The sequence below is a fragment of the Sturnira hondurensis genome, unplaced genomic scaffold (assembly GCF_014824575.4).
Source record: "Sturnira hondurensis isolate 20B ecotype Veracruz unplaced genomic scaffold, ASM1482457v3 Scaffold0022258, whole genome shotgun sequence".
NCBI lineage: Eukaryota > Metazoa > Chordata > Mammalia > Chiroptera > Phyllostomidae > Sturnira > Sturnira hondurensis.
The window spans coordinates 1137797-1149192 of record NW_028094889.1 but is presented as its reverse complement, the minus strand read 5'-3'; the positions used below and the strand labels follow the sequence as shown (position 1 = coordinate 1149192).

General features: G+C 41.6%; 1 pseudogene; it reads left to right on the top strand.

Annotated features, from left to right (window-relative positions):
• Nucleotides 1–5852: 5852 nt before the first annotated feature.
• Nucleotides 5853–11396, top strand: part of LOC118979334 (protein SET-like) — a 65899-nt pseudogene continuing 60355 nt past the window's right edge.

Genomic DNA, 11396 nt, shown 5'->3' with positions numbered 1-11396 from the left:
ACTAAAGAATGACCCAGCAACAAAAAATTCTAATTACATGCAGAAATTCAACCTAAAAAGCATAACAGATATCCTAAGATCATCAAGTTCAGGTAATCAAGGAGACTGCACCAGTGAATCTCACAGGCCTTCCAACGCAGAAGTTCACACCAACAAGTCAGAAAGTCAAAAGACATCAATTTAAGAAACAGAAGCAAAAAAGGAGAGTCCCATTAACAATAGGGAAACAAAGAAACAACTCCAAATGAAAAGAAAAGGAACAATCCTCAGAAACAATTCTAAATGAAATTCAAGTCAACTCTCAGATCATGAGTTCAAAATAATGGTTATAAGGAAGTTCAATGAACTCCACGTGGATGATAAAATCTAGAGGGGAGTTAAGAGGAACTTCTTGCAAACTATATCAGCAAACTATTCAACTATATAGAAAAGGACATAGAGACAATCAACAGGGGCCAAGAAGAAATAAAGAATAACATTTCTGAATTAAAGAACACAGTAGAAGGCATCAAAAGCAGGCTCGATGAAGCAGAGGATCGAATCAGTGAGCTGGAGGAAAAAATAAAAAAACACTCCCAAAAAGAACAAGGACAGGAAAAAAGATTAAAAGGAATAAATAAAAGTTAAAGAAATGTAAGAAAATGTAAAACGGAATAATATCTGTAAAATAGGGATCACATAAGGAGAAGAAGAGAAGCAAGGGATTGAAAACCTGTTTAAAAAATCATGAGGAAAGTTTCCTAATTTGATGGTAGAAAAAGCCACAAAAGTCTAGGAAGCAGACAGTGTCCTGATCAGGAAGAAAACAAAGAAGCCTACTGTGTGACACATCATAAGTAAAATGGCAATATTTAAAGACAAAGGCAGAATCTTCATAAGAACCTATGAATAATAACCTTAAGTATAAATTGATTAAATGCTCCAAAAGAATATGTTTGGTAGGTGAATGGATTAGAAAACAGGACCCACACACGTGCTACCTTCAGGAGACCCACCTGAGAACAAATGACCTACACAGATGGAAAGTGAAGGGCTGGAAACTAAGATTCCATGTAAATAGGAAGGGAAACAAAGCTGGGGTAGCAATACTGACATCTGTCAAAATAGAATTCAAAACATAGGCCATAAAAAGAGACCTAGCAGGACACTTCATAATACTCAAGTTAAGAATTTATCTAGAAGATAGAAACATTATAAACATATATGCACATGATATAGGAACACCCAAATACATAAGGATAATTTGGGAGAAATTCAAAAAATATATAGACAGCAACACACTTATACTAGGAGATTTGAACACCCCACTGTCAAAATGAATAGATCTTCCAAACTAAATACCAACAAAGATAGTGGCTTTGAGCAATGCCCTAGATCAAACAGACTTCACTGACACAAATATGTGTGTGTGTACATCTATATCTATGACTATATCTATGTCTATGTCTATATCTGTACCTGTGTCTGTGTCTGTGTCTATAGCTATATCTATACAACCTTTCATCCTAAAGAAGCAAAATGCACGTTCTTACCAAATGAACAATGAACATTTTCAAAGGTAGACCACATGAGAAGACACAAAACAAGCCTTGACAAATTCAAGAAAATTGAAATCATATCAAACAACTCAAATCTCAAGGGACTCAAAGTAGAAACCAACCCCAAGGAAAAAACTCAAAACCACTCAAACTCATGGAGATTGAATAGCATGCTATTAAACAATGAATGAGTTAAGAATGAGATTAAGAACAAAATGAAATGTTTCTGGAAACAAATAAAATGACCTCACAATAGTCCTAAACTCATGGGACACAAAGAAGGGAGTCCTGACAGGGAACTTCATAGCTACACAGGTGTATCTAAAAAAAGATAGAAACATTTCAAGTAAACAACCTAACCTTACAGTTAAAAGAACTGGAGGAACAATAACAAAGACTGCCCAGAACAAGTAGAAGGAAGGAAATAACCAGGATCAGATCAGAATTAGGTGACAGAGACTAAAGAAACAATTCTAGGGATCAATAAATCCAGGAGCTTTTTCTTGTAAAAGACAAGCTAAATCAACAAGCCTTTCAGCTGAGTCATCAAGAAAATAAGAGAAAAGACCTACATAAACACAATTATAAATGAAAGAGGTGTGATTGCAACTGACCCCACAGAAATGCACAGGATGGTAGAAAAGTACTACAAAGAAATATATGACAAGAAATTTGACAACCTAGGTGAAATGGACAAATTTCTAGAAAATGATAATCTTCTAAAACTGAATGAAGAAGAAGCAGAAAGCCTAAAAAGACCAACAGCTGAGAAAATCGAAGCAGTAATCAAAAAACTCCCAGCTCACAAATCCGTGGCCTGGATGTGTTCACAGGAGAATTTTGCATAACATTTAAGAAAGAGCTAACCCCTATACTTCACAGACTTTTCCAAAACACCCAAGAACACAGAACACTCGCAAACTCTTTTAATGAAACAAGCATCATCCTGAAGACAAAACCAGAAAAAGACACAACAAAGAAGGAAAACTACAGGCCAATATCACTAATGAACATACATGCAAAAATCTGCAACAAAATATTGGCAAACTGTATCCAGAAATACATTAAAAAGCCATATACTGCAATGAAGTGGAATTCATTCCAAGGATGAAAAGATGGTACAATATTCGCAGAACACTAAGAGTAATACATCGCATGAAGAAAAGGATTGGCATAAATCACAGAATCATAGCAATAGATGTAGAAAAAGCATTTGATATGGTGTAGCACCCATTTGTCAATAAAACACCCAGCAGAGTGAAAACAGAGGCAGCATTCCTCAACATAATAAAGGCCATGTATGAGGAACCTACAGCTAGCCTCATTCTCAGTGGACAAAAACTACAACTTTTTCACTAAGAGCAGCAACAAGACAAGGATGTCCATTTTCACCACTTCTAGTCAACATAGTATCGGATATTCCAGCTACAGCAATCAGACAAGAAGAGGAAAGAAAATGCATACCAATAGGAAAGGAGGAAGAAAAACTATCATTGTTCGCAGATGACATGATAGTGTACTTAGAAAACCCCACAGACTACACCAAAAAACTACTCTAAATAATAAATGAATTATATGGAACCATAAACAACCCCAAATAGCTGCAGCAATCTTGAGAAAGAAGAACAAAGTAGGTGGGATCACCATACATGACATCAAACTATATTACAAGGTCACAGTAATGAAAACAGTTAGGGACTGGCAAAGAAACAGACACATAGTCCAATGAAACAGAAGAGTGAGTCCAGAAATAAACCCATATCTTTATGGACAGGTAATACCTGACAAAGGGAGGAGAAGCATAAAATGGAATAAAAGTAGCCTCATCAGCAAATGGTGTTGGGAGATCTGGATAGCTACATCCAAAAAATGAAACTTGACCACCAACTTACACCATACCCAAAAATAAACTCAAGATGGATAATATACTTACATATAAGTTATGATACCATAAAAGTCCTAGAGGAGAAGATAGGCAGAAAAATCTCAGATACTCCATGCAACAATTTTTTCCTGATATGTCTCCAAGAGCAAAGGATGTAAAGGAAAGAATAAACAAATGGGACTTCATCAAAATCAAAAGCTTCTCAATGCCTAAAGAAAACATTAGCAAAATGAAAAGGGAACCAACAGTATGGGAAAATATAGTTGCCAATGGTATCTTGGAGGAGGGTTTGATCTCCAAAGTATAGAAAGAACTCACATGCCTCCACACCAGGAAGACCAACAATGCAATTAAAAGATGGACAAAGGACCTGAACACACAGTCCCCTAAGGAGGACACACAGGGGGCCCATAGACATAGGAAAGAATGCAGAGCAAACCTGCCATCAGAAAGATGCAAATTAAAATCACAATGAGATACAACTTCACACCAGTCAGAATGGCCATCATAAACAAATCAACAAACAGTAAATGCTAGCAGGGTTGTTAGGCAAAGCGAAGTCTAGTAAACTATTGGTGGGAAGGAAAATTTGTGCAGCCTCTATGGAAATGAGTATGGAATTTCCTCAAGAAACAAAAGGTGGAATTGCCTTTTAACCCAGCAATTCCACTGCTGGGATTATACCCAAACAATCCTGTAACACTAATTCAAAAGAACCTATGCACACCAATGTTCACAGCAGCACAGTTTATAATATCCAAGTGCTGGAAGCAGCCTAGGTGCCCATCAGTAGATGAGCGCATCAATAAACTGTAGTACATTTACACAATGCAATACTATGCAGCAGAAAGAAAGAAGGAGCTCCTACCTTTTGCAAAAACATGGTTGTAACTGTAGAGAATTATGCTAAGTATAGTAAGCCAGGTGGTGAAAGCAAATACCATATGATCTCTCCTATAAGTGAAACCCAATGAACAAATCAAACAAGTAAGCAAAAGATAACCAGAGACATTGATACTAACAATAAACTTACAGTAACCACAAGGGAGAAGAGAGGGAAGTTATGTAGGAAAGGAGGGAAATGATTGTAAATGAACATGTATAAAGGACACATGGATAAAGACAAAGGGAGATAGGATTGAGGGTGCAGGTGGGAGAGGGTAGGATGGGGTGAGAGGTGTTGGGAAAGTGAGGAAAGCTGTATTCCAACATCAATAATTAATAAATAAATACAAAAAGAACAAAAACTCTCAAGAAAAAAATATGCTTGTGTCTGCTATGACAAAAAACATGTCTCCTAATATTACTATCACAAAAGTTATTTTCTTTTTATCCTCACTTACAGCTGCAGGGAGAATATGAGATCCAGATTCCTGTGTACATGGCACTGTTGGACAGTGTAGAGAAAGCCATTGGAGGGCACTGAGGGAGACCACAGACTGAGTCTGGTCATGGGCACTAGAATGGAAACTCCAGGTCATGGGTATGGAGACCCTTCAGAGATAGCTCCCACCTCTGTATAACATGTGCTAGTGTGAGTGGCCTCATGTACCTAACCCTTGTCTAGCCAGGTAAGGTACTCAAACCCATTGACAAGCTCCTCCAGAGTGTCTTCCTTGAGACTCTACAAAGACAAAGCCTGTACTAGGCCAGTAGATATCAAGAACACTCCAAACAACCTCTGGTTCATCCTGATGGCAGCCCTGACAAACTGATACACTTAATGGAACACAGTGAGCATGTTCCTGCCTGCCCTGAGGAAGTACAAGCAGAATTGAATAACCTCAAAGTGCAAAATCAGCAAATGGCTGAATACTGTGGAAACTACCTCTTTTAAGAGATAATATTGAGATGAATAAGGTGACATCTTTTACCTGGCTATATTACAATGGATTGCCCTAGTCTGTGAAGTGAAAACTTGAAGAAAATAATCCAACATTTTACTTTTCCCACATTTCTGTGTATACCCCCCAATCCATGTTTTCATCTGTGAGACCTGGAGGTCTCCAGAGAAATGTGTGCTGACTGATCCACCAGAAACTTGGGGTGGTAGGAAAGATAATGAAACAGCAAAATGGAAATGTTCACATGCTCTACTGGGAAGCGTAACATTGTTTTCTCTTTCAAATACTTGAGCAGTGTCATTTACCTGTCCAAGGTAGCTGGTGGGAGAAGTGGAGGTCCAGATTCTTTTGTGTATGAGATTGTGGGACACTTTATAAAAATTTTTAGGAGGGCACTGAGGAAGCCATCCTCATATTTCAGTCTAGATGCTTGGATTTTTCACATCTTCTGGGCTTCCTGAGTGAGAAGAATTCCCTGGCCTAGCTCTCACCTTAGACCAGCACTGGACTATTGTCTTGGCCTTGTGCACCTGTACTATGTCCTGGTAGTAGCTGGAGTGGAACTCATTGGTCAGCTGGTCGACGATGTCACCAGTAAACCTCTGCAAAACAGATCTCAGTACTGAGCCAGAAGGCACTATGAACTCTGCTCATTCTGTTGTCCCATGTAATGGCAGACCTAGCAAACTAGTACACAGTCCATCAGGACACAGTGCAGATGGACCAGGTCACCCAGCTAAAATGCAGCAGAATAACATCATGTCAGGGTCTAACAACACTAAAAGGCTGAATCACTCAGGAAATTTATTGTCTTTATATGAGAACAGGGAGGTGAATAATGCCACAGCGGTTGACCCTGTTGGCTTAAAATGGTTTGCATGCTCTGTGAGATGCCAAGATACAGATGAATGTATCAAAGATGTGAACATATCCCTCATTTATTTGTTTATTTGTTCATAAAAAGAACTCTGTATCTGTGATGAGATGCAGACTTGAACAGGTTCAATGTCAGTAGAGCTGACTACTCAGAGGATACACATTACAGGTAGTTCAACAATCAAAATAATCAACATGGAAATATGAAGAATTTTTTTCTCTACCTTTCTAACCTATGTGAGGCCTGGACTTCTACCCTACCAGAAAATTAGTTAACAGGCTTTCAGGTACAGATAATCTTGCCAGTGGCAAGAAACAATTAGGCCCCAGATTTGTGTCTGCATTATGATCCCCCCTCATTTATGGTAAGGCACTGAGTGTATCTGTCTCTCAGCTCAGACCTGTACTGGATGGTGTCCTTGGCCTGGTACCCTTGTCCCTCGTAGCGGCTGATGGCATAAGAAATCCCATCGGCCAAATGTGTGATGAAGTCCTTGGACTTGTGCAAAGAGTGAGCCCATTGCCGCTGTAGGTGTCATTGGTGGCTTGTCTGGCTGTTCCCACTGTGGGTGATTCCCCTCACAAATTCTGGTCTTCACTTCAGGCAGTCCTTAAGCAACTAATTATGGTTAAGCGAATTCAGTGATGTGGGTCTTTCACCCATACGACTATTGCCTTTAGAAGGGGAGGGGAGGACACATGGAAGCACAGAAGGGATTCCAAGTGACACAGAGTTAGAAGATGGCCATGTATGAACAAGAGAGAAACCCCTCCAAAGGAACCATCCTTGCCGACACCCTCACCTCTGACTACTAATTTCTGGAATTGTTGAAAATTGTGTGCTCTATACACCACCTCGTGGGATCCAATGTTATGGCAGCCACAGCAAATTTTTGAATCAATGAACACTGTTATGTGATCCCCACAGCACTGCCGATGTGGCACCTGAAGTGAATGGCACCATGTCCAGCAGCAGTGAGAGCCTGCATTGCTCTGGCAAACAACCTGCATTATATGAGAAAGTCTGCAAGAACACTCCCCCTGACAGTTTGGCAGAATGCCTGGGACAACTAGCTAAAAAAAAAGCAGAAACACAAGCGAAGAAACAAAAAAGGTCATGAAAAACACAAAAAGGTTTGTTGTCTACTCTGAAATAAAACAATATAGATATCCTAATATTCTTATTAATACAATATTTTCATTTTACAACACTTGAAGATGCAGGGAGAGGTGGAGGTACAGAGACCATTTTACTTGGGAAAAGAACTAAAGGTCCCTGGGAAGCTCCCAGACTGAGTCTATTCCAGGGCCCTGTAACATAATCTCGAGGACATGGGTATGGAGACGCATCTCTGCTAGCTCTCACCTCAGAGCCGAACTGCCTGGTGTCATAGGCCTCCGGCATCTTCCACTTGTCGAGCGAGGTAGAGTAATTGAAATCATTCAACAGTTCCCTGAGTGTCTGCTGGTTGCTAAGTTGCCTGCATCCTGGCTTCTAGTATTGCTTAGTGCCCTGTCTTGCCAGGGCGAGGCCCCTAGCTGAGAAAGGCACTAGCCCTTGAGCAGATCATCCCCATATTTGTGCAGTGCATCCTAGCTCTGTAGGTGGTAATGAAGAATCAGTAAAAAAAACTGTTTTAAACACATACTTGATTTTCACTTGCCTTTCCAGAGACAGGAATGTTGCTGCTGCATTTAAGGGAACTCCTGCCCATGAACAACCCCTTCCCAGATCATCTGCCCAGACTGCATTTCCCTCACTTTCTGGTGTTACATCCTGGGGCTCTGGATACTCCAGATCCACACGAAGAATGTGGGCCTGGAACAGTTGATGTGCAGTGGGGACGTTAACCGGAAACAAGGCCTGTTTCAGATGGAACAAGGATAAATGTAGGAGCTTGCCAAAGCCTTGCACCTGGTCTGACCAGGTTTCCACTGTAGAAGCCATGGCTCTGGGGAGATGCAAATGGGCAGGAGAGACACAGTCTAGAATCCTCCTTCAATGCACCATCCCAAGGCAATCTTGTTTGAAACAGGGCCTGTGTGCATGCCCATGGCCAACCAGGGGACAGCTCATTGCTAATCCTGACCCCTGTCTGGCCATCCTGGAAGGAGTAGGCTTGGCAATGCAGCAGTGTTAGCATGGAACACCTGTGAGTTTTTTCTTTCCAATAACATTTCTTTTTAAGGTCTATACCCTACCTATCCCAACCATTCAAGCACATGCTCCTCTAGACTGAGATCTGAGGTAGATTGCTGAGCAGGCTCTGACCACATCTCCTGTTTAGAGCCTGGGGATGGTGATGAAGAGAGTCGACTCTGGGAAGGTCAGGCTGAGTGGGAGTGGACTGTGGTGGTTTGGGGGCCCTAGGGTAGATCACAGCCCAGCCTCCTTCTAGTTGTGTGAGTCCTGGGGCCCCATCCACAGTTCTCTTCATTCTGTCCTCTAGGGATAGAAGCCACCAGAGCTCAGGCCACCCTGGGGAATCTTATCTACAAGATCTTGTTTGTGCCAGACCCTCCCTGCTACCACCAGGGTGCTCTCAACACACGATGTCTGCCTTGTGGACCCAAACATCACCCACATTTGTATTTGATTCCTGTATGAATGTCCATTGTTATTATAAGCAAGTAGTCCTTCAGGTGTCCTGATGATCCTGACTGTATCAGATCTATGGATAAAGGACAGGACTTGACAAACATATCTATTGTGAGTGACTGATTAATTGAGTAGAAGAGAGGCCCTGGGATTGTATCTGCTTCATTCACCAAGTTATGCTAAGTGTGTCTAGTTGGACCTACTTGTGCTAGGTGCTTCATAGACATTGTCAAATAAATGAAGTCCAAACAGAATCATCCCATATACTTGAGTGGGCCTGGGGAACTTCGCTCTCTCCAGAGATTCCTAAAAGGGCAATGCCAAAGACAAGTGCAAAGATCAGTGAAGTACTTTCCACAATACCTTGAAAGATTGTTTTCCCTTTGTTTTTCCAAGCTGAGAAATGCCACAGACCACAACAGGTGAAGCAGGAGATGCTCCATGGTGGAGAGGAAAAAAAAAATTGCCATGAACTGCTACAACACATCCAAAAGCCATGTCTGCAGGGCCAGGTGCCAACTAAGACTTGCCTGGATTTTCCCCACAGTCGTCCCTCTGAGAACATAATGAGCTTTGTCCTTTGTGACACCTCATTTCAAAGGAACTAACTGAGACACAGGGAGATGTGGTGACATGTATATGGCACACTGCTTGCAGTGGGCAGAATCGCAGCTATGCCGAAAAGGGGGCATGTGCTCACCCACGTAGCAGATCTTCTAGGAGCATTGGGGCTGGGGAGAAGTAGGAGTGCATGGTCCTGAGGTGGAGAGGTGGGAGATGTTTCCACCCAGAACAGCTGGAGTCAGGAACTCTGCCAGCCTCTTCACTGCACCTCCCCGGAGGGTCCGCATTTGGCAGGCTTCTCTCAATTTGAACCTGAACTCTGCTCCACCCTGTGTGGGACCAGGATAGACATCTATTCAGTGGCATCACCATGAATCACCAGGAGGACTGAGGTCTGGAGCTCATCTAAAACTGCCATCCCATCAGGGACTTGTGCAAGAGAAGGGGCAGGAGCATCCATGGGATATACGGTTTTATTAGTAGGTTTTCAAAGTACCATCACTTTTTGGTAGAAGGAAAGTATTGATTTAGTTGTTCCTTTCTAGGCATGTTTGGAACATGAGGAGTAGCAGACTTTGCATAATCATAGTCTCATGAAGAGCTTTCTACCCATGAAACATCAAACAGCACTGTCATTATAGAGATGAAATCACTCAGGCTTAGGCATGTCGAATGGTTGCTCAAGGTCACTCAGGGTAGAACTGAGAACTGTCTAAAGCTAGGGATGCACGGCATTTCCTCTTAGCTACATGAGACTTATCTGCTCCTGACATGGATTGAAATGTTGGGGAACACTGTCCCTGCCTACGTGGGAAGTGTGTACAAGATGGATAGTCACAGTCTATGAAAACCAGTGATTTCCAAAATGACACTTAATTCCTTTTTTGGTACATTAAAAGTCATTTTTGAGATGGAGAAAGAGAACAGGGGCAAACGCCTGGTGACACCTGACTGGAGAAAGCTAGTCAGCAGGCAGGAATCTGAGCAGATGACTCAGGTAGGTCCAATCCCTGTGGATGGATACAGGCTGACTGATGGGTCAAAGTCCACTGGGGACAAATGATAGCCAAGGAACACTGGGATTGCTTTGGGCACGTTATAATCAGATTGGTAATTTTTTCTTTTTGTGTTTAATTTTTGTTCAGTTGCAGTAGTCTGTATTTCCCCCTATTGCTCTAAATATAAATGAATGAGAAACAATCAGAGGGTGCAAGGTAGCAGTCACCATCAAATGAGTTCTGTTGGTACTTTCATGGTATAGACTTTTCATTTTGGAATTTGGCTGTGGCTGTAACATTTTATATGTGCAGGTCCTTCCAGCTGATGATAGCACAGGTAAACATTGTGGTTTTAAGGGTGCCATCCGAATTCCATGTCTTAGGAACCCCTCGAACTTTAAAATCTGCCTATTCAAGTATGCCCTAAAGGAGGTTATTGAGGTCAAAAAATTTAGTGATGTGAATCTTATCCCAATAGGTGCAGTGAGCTTAGAAGAGACAGGGAGGAGACAAGGGAGCACAGAAGAAATTGCATGTGACCCAGAGGTACAGACAGCCACATATGGATTTGGGAGTAATTGGTGAATTGGAACTAGGATGCCTATAGCTCTGCTTCCAACTCATAGTCTCTGAAATTGTGAAAAATTAAGTGTCTGCTTTCTACATCACCCAGTGGGGTCCTATGTGACGGCATCCTTGGCATATACACAGTTCCACGGGACACACTTAAGCACTGCTGATCTGGCAGGACTGCTGACGTGGCATCTGAGGTGAATGACACCATTTCTACCAGCACTGAGAGGCTGCATTGTTGTGGCAAACAACCTCCGTTATTGGAGATGGTCTTCAAAGATTGTTGAAATCACTGCTCTGTGGGACATGGGTATCAGGTAGTTTAAAACAAACACAATACATTAAAAAACAATAAGATGAACACAGATATGCTTTTGGTCTACTATGAAAAAATATGTTTCTGAATATTCCTATTATAACAAGTATTTTCTTTGTACTCTCTCTTGCAGCACGAGGAAGAAGATGAGGTCCAGATTCCTGTGTGTATGGCACTGTGGGTCAGTGTAGGAAATACCACTG